The following is a 12,722-nucleotide window of genomic DNA, read 5'->3' as shown; positions in this document are numbered from 1 at the left end:
CGGGAAGAGTTGGAGGAGGAGCGGGGGGAGAGCTAACCCAATCGGAGTGTCGGTCTGGAGGAAGGGGCGTGGCCCCGAGAGGGGCGGGGCAGGCGTGAGAGTATGCCGGCGTCGGCGGACGCCTCAGAAACGATTCCTGAGGCGGTCTCTGTGCTCGCGCCTGCTCCGGCCCCGGGAGTAGCCCCAGTCCAGCGGAGCTGCGGCGTCCGCATCGGCTGCAGGAGCGCTCCAAGGGAGGTAAGCGCACGCAGGTACCTCGCGGTGCGGGCAGCCTGGGTGCGTGGGGGGGCTCCCCGCCCTAGGAAATCATTTGGTAGCTGCCCCCCGCCCTGTTTCATGCGTGGCAGAGGTTTGCATGTCAGTGGACTTGGCAGTCATTGTTTGGGATCCGTTCGAAAGTCTCCCTCTGACTGCTGCTGCACCTCTGTATATTGCAATGCGTGTGAGTCGTTTAAACCTAGCTCACTTCTCCGTTATTGAGAAACCTCCCTCAGTTTCGTGGAGCCCCAAACCCCGTGAAATAAATCCCTGAATCTGGGTATGGGTGTGACCTAGTGCAGTGGTATGTTTGTCCCCACCCCAGCCCACCCACTGCATTTTTTTAATCTTCTATTTTATTACAATGTTGTTTCTCTCCACGCCCCAGTGTTTGTTTGGACAGAGGCTATTTCCACATCCGTTACAGATTTGTAAATCTGAGTCCTGGCTTTGTTGTACTTGCCTCGCGACTCTGTCAATGACTCGCTGTAAACTGGGACCAACGTCTGGTGTTGATGCAATTCAAGGTGTGTTAGCTTTGCTGGAGAAAATAATATTGAGAACTCTGAAGATTTAAGAAGTTCTTAAAACTGAAAAATAATTCAAAAAAATTAATTACAAGTCTTTCAGTTTTAAGTTAATTCAGAATGAGTGTAGAAGTAGGGTATTTAAAACAGGTAGCTATTTGTGTGTGTGTATATGTATATGTGTGTGTGTATATCTGCATGTGTATATATGTATCGGTGGGTGGGTGCATGTGTATATATAACTCATAAGTGTCCCCTATTTGGAGAAAAACTTTTTCAATTTGAACATATTTTAAAGTGCCTTTCTCTTTACAACATAAAATTTTTGCATTGTGTGGCTCACTAAATATGCAACACACCAAATTTGAAATCTCCCTCACTCAAAGTCTCACGCACATCTTGACACCTCAGTAAAATGAATAGCAATCTCTGGCAGTGTATATTTACCAGCCTTCTAATACAATAATTATCCCAAGGTTTAAAAAAATGCAAAAACTAAGTTTTATTTCTAACCCCTTTTATTATGAATAAAAATGAAGATACTATAATAATAAATAATGATGATGATTATGTAAAGCACTTTGAAATCTTTAAATGAACAGTTCTGTAAAGGTCAAAATAGTATCACTGTTTTAAGTCCTTGCATTTCCCTGTTTAAACAATGGTAACATATGTTAGTTGCTAAGAGCAACTGTTACAGAAAAGCTTTAGAACTTTAATTAGCATATGAAAAAAAAAATGCGTTTTTAAAAATTTAAAAAAATCAGGTTTCTTAAATTTGTTAGCTCATGTAAAAAGAGGTTTTTTTTAAGAATACTGTATAGTGTGATAAAGATGTAAACACTTCATATAACAGGAGATATGTAGGAAGAGTGCCAGCAACTGACTGAATAGGTAAATGACAGTTAAACCTGTCAACCATTGGTTATAACTTCTGGTAACAAAAAGGGACTGTCTGTGGAAAGCCATGCATACATTTGAGGCTCCTACCTTTGCAGTGTGGGAACAGAGATCTCAAATACTTGGGACAGCAACACACCATGAAACCATCCATCACCTGTTAGGTCCCGATAGCTTAATGCATAAAGAAAGCCAGAATACCCAAGATGACATCTGAATGTTATGCTTCATTTCAAAACAAACAAACAATATTCCCCTCATTCTACCCTGCTTTTTATTATTTTTTAATCTATCTTTGTGCAATCCATCGAACACCAACTCATGCATATCCCTCTCTATTGATGGGGTAGATCTAGAATTTGTGTAGTGTACAAAAAATTAATATCATATTAATCATATGATTAATATCATATATATGATATCATATTAATATCTCTCTCATATGAGCGCATGCACAAGGAAATTAAACTAAGTATGTTTTTAAATGAAGCTGTGTAGTAATGCACACTCTTTTGTTTAAAAATTCATAGAACAGAATATTCTGTTAAAATCTGGTTCTCTTCCCTCAAATTATTTAACCACAGAATTGACTTTCCAAAACAAGAGTCTATAGTCAGAGAGAAAAGGAGGACTTGTGGCACCTTAGAGACTAACCAATTTATTAGAGCATAAGCTTTCGTGAGCTACAGCTCACTTCCTCAGATGCAGTCAGAGAGTCAGAGAGTAATACGTTTTCCATCCTCTTATCGCTTCCTGGTTTTTTCAAAACTGCTGTCTGTTGTGGTTTTGTGGAGCATGAGGGGGAGTTGGGAGCTTTTTGAAAAGCAACTATAGATGATTGCCTTGTTATAAAGCAAGTCCTATGATCTCTTTAGGCCTCTTTTATAATATAGGCCAGTGGTTCTCAAACTGTGGGTTGGGACCCCAAAGTGGGTCGTGACCCTGTTTTAATGGGGGCCAAAGCCAGAGAGCTTCAGCCCTGGGCAGCAGAGCTTAGGTTACAGCCCCCGCTGCCTAGAACAATGGGCCGAGCCTCCCCACCTGGGGTGGTGGGCTCAGGCGGGCTCAGTCTTTCATCCCCCCTCCTGGGGTTGTGTAGTACTTTCTGTTGTCAGAAAGGGGTCACAGTGCAATGAAGTTTGAGAACCCTGGTATAGGTCATAGATAGTCAGACATGTAACAGCACTAAGTGGTTTTGCCTAAGGCACAGCTATTTCCACTATTTCTTTCCAACATGGGCGGGGACGGGGGGGGGAGGAGTATAGATAAATGGTTGAACAAGCTACATTCAGATTGGCCTCAGGTGAGTGAGTGACAGCCATATGATTAAAGCCCTGCAAATCTGTGAATATCCGCTTTATCTCTGCGGAACATTTTTGCTGATTGTGCATGGATACAGATCCAAATTTTATATCAAGAGCCCCGCAAATCTGCAGCTATCAGTCAGCTTTACATCCATGGATTGCAAATCCTATGTGGATACAAATTTTGTATCCACGCAGGGTTCTACGTATGATTTCCCTCCCCCACTTCACCTTATTCCATGGGGGAAATATGGAGACAAAATATGGTGTCTTTACCTCACCTTGCCAATGTAGAAAATATTCCTACCAGCGACCTCTAAAGGATATTTTAGTCATGATAAAAAGTTTAAAAGCTCAGTAAACTGCAAATGAGAGTTCAGCAAGTATCATTAATGTTAAAACGGTAATTTTTTTACTCTTTTAATCTTAATGACATTAGCTAAAACGAAAATGATGTGAAGAAAATCAGGCTTACAAAACAATCTCAAGATGCAGTAAAAATATTGCTTTAAAAAAATCCTACCAAAAACATTTACGTGAAGATTTGGGTAAAGTCACAAATCTCCATGTAAAATAAGGGTGGTGGTAGTGAGGGGATTACTTAAAAACTGATTCTCCTATCACTCTGAATTAAATCAGAAATATTTCCCTTGAAGTCAGTGGAGGTACACTGACAAAGGAGAGGAAAATAGTTATTCATAAAAAGAAAAGGAGTACTTGTGGCACCTTAGAGACTAACCAATTTGAGCATAAGCTGTAGCTCACGAAAGCTTATGCTCAAATAAATTGGTTAGTCTCTAAGGTGCCACAAGTACTCCTTTTTTCTTTTTGTGAATACAGACTAACATGGCTGCTACTCTGAAACCTAGAGTTATTAATGTTGACAGTATCTTTTCTGGTTAATCTGGATATTTAAGGTTTAGATATTTAAGATCTGCCCTTTATCACAACTAAGTAGCTAAGTATATCAAGAGCACGGTCTTGGAATGTTTTATGTAACTGTGGGAGAAGGACAGGAAACCTCAATTTTTTTATATAAACAGTGGTTTAAGGGATATGGTATGTTTTGTATCCTACCTTGTACTTTTGAGCTTAATTCTAAACTGATGTTCATAACTGAGTCTTTGATCATCTAAGGAAATATCTTTGAGTGTGCATTATCAATTTAAAGAGAAGATAGATATCCAGGTTTTTTAAATACATTTATGTAAACTATTATCAAGGATGAAATCAGATCAATTTCATATAGATTTTTAACTTGTATCAGTAAGGGAAAGGCTTGTTTGTGTAATTGTTGAGCGATAATGAAGGAGGGAATGTTTTCCTCTCCTGCGGGAACAGTGGTTAAAGCGGATGTTTCAGTCATAGAAATTTTGGCTAAATGTGTCGTGCATTCCCATTTCTATACTTTTATGGGTATGCTAGTTCTGAATTATAATCTGGGGGTGTATTTCAAAATTCTTTGCAATTTTTGAGTGCCTCACACACAGGTAGGTAAGTATATATTATCTGCAGTACTACACAGGGCAGGTAAGTGACTTGTCTCGGGTGCCACAGAAAATCTGGCAGAGGTAGGCCATCCATCCTTTATGTAAACCTTATCTCTTGAGGTTAAGCCTGTTTCATCCTGTGGTCCATTTTAATATATGTGAGTAAATCATTCACTTTTCATATATGGGGAATACCTGGTAATGCACAAGTGGTATATTTTCCAGCCCCAGTTACTCACAGTAGATCCCATGTCCCTTCTTGGTCCAATGACTATAGTCAAAATACTACATAGTGAGAGTATTACTTTCATAGAGCAACCTCTTAGCTGCAGGAATTCTGACTTTGATGTCAGCTCTTGCATGAAAGTGGCTGTATAGCGCCTCCTTTGAAGTGTTGAGCCTCTTCACTTTCTGTTGGAGACCATCACTCTTCAGGGTTGGGCCATCTTACTGCATATCTCAGGTACAACTAAACCTATGGCTACTCATTATAGCATTGTGCTAGTGATTTTGTTATTGAGAAGGCACTTATAGTAAGCCTTTATTTACAGGCCCTTAATAGCTCATTGAAAATTACCTAAATGTCTTGTGCTTATTTTTAGCCAAAGCTGAATTTTATTTTGGGGGCTGGAGGTAGCTTGCCAATATTCTATTTAGCCACTTCTGATTGATCCTGATGTGGAAACTCTTACCCTTAGCTTTTCAAACATTTTGTTCACACGTGAATAAAGTGTCAAGTTAAAATTTCAAATTTGCTAGGGAACTACTCCTCATCGGCAAAGAAATGTCTCTGGCATATTTGAAAAACTTGCTGTAGAAAAGAGCATTTGATAATCCATGTATTTCATAGGCGACATACTTTGTTCCATTAACTTTGTAACAGCACACTTATGGGTGAAATGCACTTTGTGCATGACCTTGTACAGTTTCTCCTCAAGGTGCAGAGCCCGTGCTTAAGAGCTTACCAAAAACAGATGCCTAAATATGGACTTAGAGCCTGACATTAGGCACCTGTTTTTTAAAATCTTGCCTTAAATATTCACACACCTGTACTGGTATCTGGTACTTTGCATATCCAAATAAACTCAGCAGAACTTATACACTACGAATGGTCATATTTTATATATGTGTAAATAATATAATTTTTGTTTGTGTATCTAGTTGCATATGTATATGCCTGTCATCAGCAGTGATCAGTGGTGACTCTTTAACTTTTCTTTATATGAAAAACGGAAAATGTAAAAAAACTTTAATGAAACGTTGTTATATCTGAGAATTCTTGTATTACTTTACATCAGGGGCGGGCAAACTTTCTGGCCTGAGGGCCACATCGGATTTCCGAAATTGTACAGAGGGCCAGTTAGGGGAGGTTGAGCCTCCCCAAACAGCCTGGCGTGGCCTGGCCCAGCCCCCGTCCAACCCCCCTCCCTGTTCCCTGACAGCACCCCCCCACACACTCCCTGTCCCCTCACAGTCCCTAGAACGGCCCCCGACTGCCCCCTGCCAGCCCGTCCAACCCCCCCACCCCCCCGTCTTGACTTCTCCCCCGACCGCTGCCCCCATTCAACCCCTCTGTTCCCTGCCCTCTGACTGCCCTGACCCCTATCCACATCACCACCCCCTGACCACCACTACAAACTCCCCTGTCCTCTGTCCAGCTGCACCTGCTCCCTGTCCCCTTACCACGCTGCCTGGAGCACCGGTGGCTGGCGGCCCTACAGCCGCACCACCCAGAGCACCAGGATAAGCAGCCACGGCTCTGCAGCCCCACTGCCCAGAGCATTGCGCTGGCGGCGAGGTGAGCTGATAGCCTCCTGGGCCAGGAGCTCAGGGGCTGGGCAGGAGGGTCCAGCGGGCCGTAGTTTGCCCACCTCTGCTTTACATGGTGAAAGCAATACTAAACAGCCACCTCTTTCCTGGAACACTGCACAGAGCCTCCTATGCACTGTATGAGCGAGGGGTCCTGTGGAAAAAGTAGTATGTGACCATGTAGTTAAAGATTGTATCGTACTGCATGCGCTCAAGAGGACAGAATTAAGGTACCATAGGGGAACTTAATTTTAGCACTTCCTAACCCTTGAGTGCTTGACTTGGCGACCTTAACACATTTCTTTCAACATAGCTTTTTGTTTGTTTAAGTAACTTTCTAGGTATTTAAAAAAACAAACAAAACAAATTTATGTTCAACTGTTGTTGCTTGGACTCCTATAGTAATGCCAGCAGTAAAAACTGCAAAGTTTTAGGCCCAGTGAAAAGGAAATGACATGTATGAAATGGCAGAGATAACAGAGCAAGTTGCATTAAGGAGTTTATTTAGCTCCTTCTATACTGTGTGTGTCCGCGCGTGCATGCATGCACATATGCACGTTACAGTTATCACAGACAAGGTGTGGAGACAGTTATGTAGATTTTTTTGGGGATGGAGGTGTCCATAAAGAATCTCTCGAGCATTAACCATATACAGCAATACAAGTGGGTTGAATTACAATACCTGTAGGAAATTTATGTTATGGTGTCTGACTCAGATAACACTTTCTTGGGGGGTGGGGCTGGGGGGAGGGAGAGATCATATCAGCTATAAATCCAGATAAGAAGACAGCCCATACAACTTGTCCTCCAATGATTTTATTCAGCGGTGCTCAAAACCGTAAAGCTACATTACCTTGCTGTGCTTCAAAAGCAAAAGCGTCATTCTGCTTTTGGTGGATTGGAGTGAAAGTGTCTCTCTCACTCACTCACACACACACTTATATTATACTCCACATCCTGTCACTCATTTCATCACAGACAAAATCAAAGTAGAGCCACTTGTGCCAAAAATTGTCTTGTCATTCAGTGCTGAACAATACCCAGTCATGGTACTTGACAGAGTGGCCATTCCTGTCATCACAGGGCTCTAAAATAGCTATATTCTCTGTTTTCAAAATGCTCTTGGAATGATTCTTCACTATCAGACTTATGCAAGTATGTATGATGACCACCTTTGTGAAGTAATTAAAATTTCAAGTGTCATGTCATATGTCCATAGATATTTATTTCATAAATTTATATGAATAAATGAATATAGCTTTAAACTGAATTTAAGATTTTCATTTTGATGCTCTTTATCTGTATTGATCATTGCAAGATTGCAAAGCGGTCAGACAGATTCTCTTTCAAAGGGCGGAGGGGAAATGTTAATGCATTAAATACAACATATATATTTTTTTGTCAAAAGGTTACTGACCTACTATATTCCATTTTTAAGACAAATTCTCTCCAAAGGAATGGTATTCTATGTTGATTAGAATTCAAGCTCGAAGAAAGGTAAACAATATAGCCATATTTTAGTTTTTTATGCAAATACTAAAATGCTAACTAAAACTAACTTGGGGAGAGAGAGAGAAATACAGGTCTGTTGTGGTGCTGTACTTCACTCATGCAGTTGTTCATTTAAATGTAATAGTTATGCTTTCACTGAACAAGAGCCTAATAGTATAAAGTGCTAAGAATTCCCTGTGAGTTGCTGACATCTCTCAACTCTTCATGAACTTGATAAACACAAAGGGCACTCAGTTCCTTCCAGGAAGATCTTGGCACTTAACCAGACTGGACCGCAAATACTCACAATACAGTCCCGTATGTGAAGTAGGGTTCCTTAGATATAAAAGTGTGAATTCTCCCTCACTGGGTTTAATCTTGACAAGAATGCTTGAGAGGGACTTCAGTTTCCTTAACCCTTCCACATTATCCCCTTTCCTTCCATGGATTTAATCCATGTACACAACTTTTGTGTTGCCGTATTTGACAGGAAAACATTTAAACTCCCATTGACTTGCCATTAAATGGACTTAGAGTTGTTTTGCTTCAGCAACCTTGACAAAGGGGACTGAATTCATCATGGTGCATTGGCTTGTGCACCACCACTTCATAACAATTTAAGAGCAGCTATACTGGGGCAGACCAAAGGTCCATCTAGCCCAGTATCCTGTCTTCCGACAGTGGCCAATACCAGGTGCCCCAGAGGGAATGAACAGAGCAGGTAATCATCAAGTGATCCATCCCCTGTCGCCCCTTCCCGGTTTCTGGCCAACAGAGGCTATGGACACCATCCCTGCACATCCTGGTTAATAGCCATTGATGGACCTATCCTCCATGAACTTATCTAGTTCTTTTTTGAACCCTGTTACAGTCTTGGCCTTCACAACATCCTCCGGCAAAGAGTTCCACAGACTGACTCTGCGTTGTGTGAAGAAATACTTCCTTTTGTTTGTTTTACACCTGCTGCCTATTAACTTCATTTGGTGACCTCTAGTTCTTGTATTATGAGAAGGAGTAAATAACACTTCCTTATTTACTTTCTCCACACCAGGCATGATTTTATACACCTCAATCATATTCCCCTTAGTTGTCTCTTTTCCAAGCTGAATAGTCCCAGTCTTATTAATCTCTCCTCATATGGAAGCCGTTCCATACCCCTAAACATATTTGTTGCCCTTTTCTGAACCTTTTCTAATTCCAATATATCTTTTTCTTTTTTTTGAGATGGGGCGACCACATCTGCACGCAGTATTCAAGATGTGGGTGTACAATGGTATTTTCTGTCTTATTATCTATCCCTTTCTTAATTCTGTTCCCTTTTTGACTGCCACTGCATATTGAATAGAAGTTTTCAGAGAACTATCCACAATGACTCCAAGATCTTTCTTGAGTGGTAACAGCTAATTTAGACCCCATCATTTTGTTGGATCATATTAAAGAAGTTCTGTATTAAAATCACAAATGAGTTTGATTCCCCAGAGTTTAAATTCCAGGGTATTACTAATTAAGAGGTCTCTTGGTTTTTGGTACTGTTTCTCTCCCTCTGTGTGAAACTTGCAAGCTGCTAATTGTGTTTAGTACATTCTAAGACAGAGTCTATTCTCAAAGCAATTCACAGAGAGAGAGACTCAAAGCAATACTCTAACAACAGAAACAGCACCCAGAGACTCCCCACCCTTTTGTTGTATTAACAATTGTGATTAAAATAGAGAGAGAGGATGTATGTGGATGGATGCTTGGTGTGGATAATAACTGAATGATCAGGGAGGTGCCAGCCTAAGAATCCAGTGTCCATCGGCTGAAGAAGACGTCAAGTGGAAATAACCAGAGGACCCCCCGGAGGGCAGACTGGAATCCACCCAACAGCCTCAAGAATGGGAGAACCAAAGAACAAGATAACATCTTGGAGCCGTCAGGAATGTGCTATCTGCTGATTGATTCAGCAACAGCATGATGAAGCAATTCCCATAGACTGGCATAGGAAGAAATTCCTATAAAAATGGACTCTAAAAAGTGAGAACTTTGGGGTCTGATTCTGCAAACCAATTTCCAGGAGCATCAAATGAGCATCTGACAAGGCCCTGCTCCCTCCTCATGTCCAGGCCACCTGGCCAGTGGCTTGGCATGAGCAACTCTAAGGCTGGTAACTATGATAACAACCTTGCAGAACCTGTGTGTGTGTGTTTGTATGAATGACTGAATGTGTGAATAAATATGAGATTGAATGGAATGTTATAACTATAACTGCTTACTATGATTCTTTCTGTATTCACAGTAAATGTGGTATTTTGCCTTTTTCCCTTTAATAAGATCCTGCTGGTTTTTATTTTATTGGTACAACAATTTTATCTGTATAGTTGGGATTATGTTTTCCAATATGCATTACTTTTCGTTTATCAAAATTGTATTTCCCTGTAGTTTATTTCCCTTTATTGTTCTGTATTCATCAATGCAAGATGACTTAAGCTGCCTTAGCAGTAATTAACTTGCTCCCCACGTTTGCCCAGGAGAGTCAAATCCTGGCACTTGTACTCATGTGGTGTAGAACCCAGTTCCATAAGTAAGTACCATTGGAAGCAAGGAGTGAGGTAATCTTTCATGTAAGAAAAGCAGAATTTGGCCCTTCATCTTTGCACCAGTTCTTTGTTTACTATTTCTTCACTGAACATGGCCGCCTTTAAGTCTAAGGGTGATTTAGATACATTTATCTGAAGATGCCCAGGATGAATTGCTTGCTGTCTCACAGTTACCAAAGGCGTCTACACATCTGCCACATTTCTCAGCACAACAGCAAAAATTGCATCTTCCAACAACATCCGTTTCCATGTCTGAAGATTTTATGGTGATGCTTCCTACCCCAGTTTATCCAGTGAAGACTTTAGTTGTATTTTTATATATCTAACTACAACTTATATATTTTTAACTGGCTTAATAGATCTATTCTTCTAGAGTGCTTTTCCCCCTCCGTCCACATTAAAGCAGTTATTGGAGCATTTAATTGTTGTGTACTTCACATAGCAATTTAAGATCACTGAAGCAGTTCATATTTTTTCTTTTCCGCAGACATATTCAGTCTTCCAGATAAAAGCACCCTCTCTTAGTCCTTCTACTATTTATAAATATTAATCAATCAAAACCCAAGGCAGGCTGATCAACTTACTATAATAGCAAATCTTCAACATGAGATTCATAGTAGTCTACCAAAATGATCAGCTACATATAAAACCAAGATATTCTTTGCTATCCGCCTGAGAATTCCTGTGATAGATGATGTAGAAAAATCCCAGTTCACTTTACTGTACATATAGTAGTTTGTCTGTCTTTCTGATTCATTCAAAAGGTAAGAGTGGGGAAAACATCAAAGTTTGCCAAGTGGACAAGGAGGAAAAAATCAATGGGAGTAAGAGGCTTCTAAGGAGATCTTACAAACAATAAATAGAAATACAGTGAAGGAAAATAAACTGCTGGGAGATACTCTTTAAAAGCAGATTGTAGCTAGAGCTGGATGAAATTTTGTGCACAAAACTTTCTCTTTTTGCCAAAAATAAAAGGAGATTTGGGTTGACCGAAATATTTTGCAAATTCATGTTGAACTCAACAAATTGTTGTGCTTTTTTTTTAAAAGTCAAAATGTTTGTTTTTCAAAAAGTCAAAACTAACCACTTAACTATTGTGATTCAAAATGTCTGTTTCAAAATTTACTTAATTTTTATATAAACGTATAAAAATAAAAGGTTGTTTTAAAGCTCAAAACTAATCACTTCATTTTGGGTTGAATTAAATATTTTTGTTTGACCCAAAGTGATTTTTTTGTTTTTGTTTGCTGGCCTTGGCTGCCTGCCCCCCCCCCCCCCAAAAAAAAAAAAAAATACAAAACAATCAGTTGTTCACAGAGCTCTAATTGTGTAATTAGCTTATACTGGCTTTCAAAGCCCTGAATAGTGTAATAATCACTGACAGAAAACTTCATTAACGCAGTTAAGGTTGCCTGGTGGTGTCTTGTGCCCTTCCAGAAAGTGAGTTCAGTGAAACTCAAACTTCAGAAAACAAGGAAATTCAGAGTCAAAGGACATACTAATGCAACCTTAACTCTACCCTTCTGGAGCTGGCAATAACCAATGGGTAATTATCTTCATGCACTTCAGCTATGTTAGGTGTAGCTGTACTGAATGGTGCAGAGATCAGTTGGGGCTACTTGGCAGAGTTGAGATTGTGATATCAGGTCTAGGGTCCTTGGAGAAGGAGGGTTTGAGCTCCATGGAGGTGTGAGATCAAAGGAAAGAAATGTATGTGTACCCTGAGGGATCCAGTATGCCTCCTCTCAGCGCTGAGTTCTGTAGGTTTTCAGTAATGGGACATGGGGGCAGCGGGGAAGTCGTCTTGGTATGGGGATTGGAGGCTTGAGATGGGATATGAGAGTGGTCTTTGGCTTTAGTGATAGGTATGTGAAAGTCTAGTGTGTTAGATGGAATCCTGGGGCAAAGGGGCTGTGACCGGGGGTAAAGGAATTGTAAAACCTATCAGGTGTAGTATTTTTTTTTTCCTGTGAAGTAGGCTGAGGTTTGAGTGTAGAACAGGTGCAGATAGTTTCTGTTCAGTACAGAACAGCTCACCTAAATACAAGTTCTGCCTTAGCAAAGAGAAGGTGTTAGAACTTGTGCTGCTGTAGGGTTGCCAGGCATCCAGTCTTCGACCTGAACACCTGGTCAAAAAGGGCTCCTGGCAGCTCCAGTCAGCACCAGCAGAGCACAGCTGATGGGACCATTAAAAGTCCAGCTGGCCCCAGCTGGTTCCTCGGCGCAAGGGTGGGCAGGAGGGCTCCGCATGTTGCCCCTGTTCGCAGCACAGGCACCACCCCAAGTGCCAACTCCACAGCTCCAGGCCAATGGGGTCTGCGGGAAGTGGCGCAGGCTGAGGGATGTGCTGGGCGCCAGGGGGCTTGT

General features: G+C 40.9%; 1 protein-coding gene across 2 annotated transcripts in view; it reads left to right on the top strand.

The window, feature by feature from the left end:
- Positions 1-80: 80 nt before the first annotated feature.
- The window catches only part of SERPINI1 (serpin family I member 1), an 80,409-nt gene continuing 67,767 nt past the window's right edge, over positions 81-12,722 (top strand). The window contains exons 1-2 of one of the 2 annotated variants that reach the window (XM_084639875.1): positions 85-237; positions 647-785. The gene's annotated coding sequence lies outside the window, so the exon portion shown is untranslated. Of the gene's footprint in view, positions 238-646; positions 786-12,722 lie in introns of both variants that reach the window. The other variant, XM_084639874.1, reaches the window with a different exon arrangement.

This window comes from Lepidochelys olivacea, assembly GCF_965140295.1.
Source record: "Lepidochelys olivacea isolate rLepOli2 genome assembly, chromosome: 9".
In the NCBI taxonomy this organism is placed as follows: domain Eukaryota; kingdom Metazoa; phylum Chordata; order Testudines; family Cheloniidae; genus Lepidochelys; species Lepidochelys olivacea.
This window is presented reverse-complemented; position numbering and strand designations above follow the sequence as displayed.